Here is a 979-nt window from a genome sequence, read left to right as displayed (position 1 = left end):
TAAAAAACCCCCAAATTCATTATTTAGACTTTCATCGAAAAACCCTAAAAATTAAAAAGTTTATATTAAAAAAAAATAAATATATATTGCTTTAAACTGGGCCCTTTTCCTAGGGATTATAGAAAAATGGGATATGTGGCTAGTAATTATTGTTATTACGAAGGGGGGGGGGAGGAAAAGGAGATAGGAAAAAAAAGAACAAGAAAAATGGAATTTAAAAAGCTAATAAAAAAGGACTTCAGAAAACAAGCAACACAGAAGTTAAAACGAAGAGATTGAAAAAAAAGTAAACAAAAGGCAAACAGATGATAAGTAAACAAACAGATTTGGCGACAAAGCAAGGAATGAAAAATAAAAGAAATTCGAAAAATAAACAACACAAAACATCACTTTCATCTAGTGACAAAAAAGGAAGTTAAAACAAAAAAGAATCAAGAAAAAAAAATCGAAATGAAAAACATAAACAAAGGAAAAAAAACAAACAGACAATAAAAACTGAAAACACAATTCCCAAAAAACAATTCCTTCGATCTGATAAAAGAGAAAAAGATAAAAGAGAGAAATTGGAAAATAATAAGAAAAAAAAAGAAAAAAAAAACAACAAAAATAAACAAAAACCCCGTAAACTTCGAAAATCCCAAATTTTTTCCCCATCTTTTTAACAGAAAAAAAAAACAAAATTTAAGGGGATAAAAAGCAAAAAAACAAAAACAAACAAACAAAAAAAAAAAAAAAAAAATTTCCAAAAAAACCCAATTCCCTCGATCTCGAAAACAAAAACAAACAAGCGGAAAACAAGAAGAATTAGAAAAAGAAAAAAAAAAACAAAACAAACAAACACAAAAAAACAGACGTAAACAAAAAGCAAAAAGCAAACCCCGAAACCAACCCCCCCAACAAAAAAAAAAAAACAAAGGGAAAAAAAGGGAAAAAAAAAAAAAAAAAAAACAAAAACCCCCAAAAAAAACAAAAAACAAAA

Source organism: Penaeus monodon, chromosome 15, assembly GCF_015228065.2.
Source record: "Penaeus monodon isolate SGIC_2016 chromosome 15, NSTDA_Pmon_1, whole genome shotgun sequence".
Classification (NCBI taxonomy): Eukaryota; Metazoa; Arthropoda; class Malacostraca; order Decapoda; family Penaeidae; genus Penaeus; species Penaeus monodon.
This window is presented reverse-complemented; position numbering follows the sequence as displayed.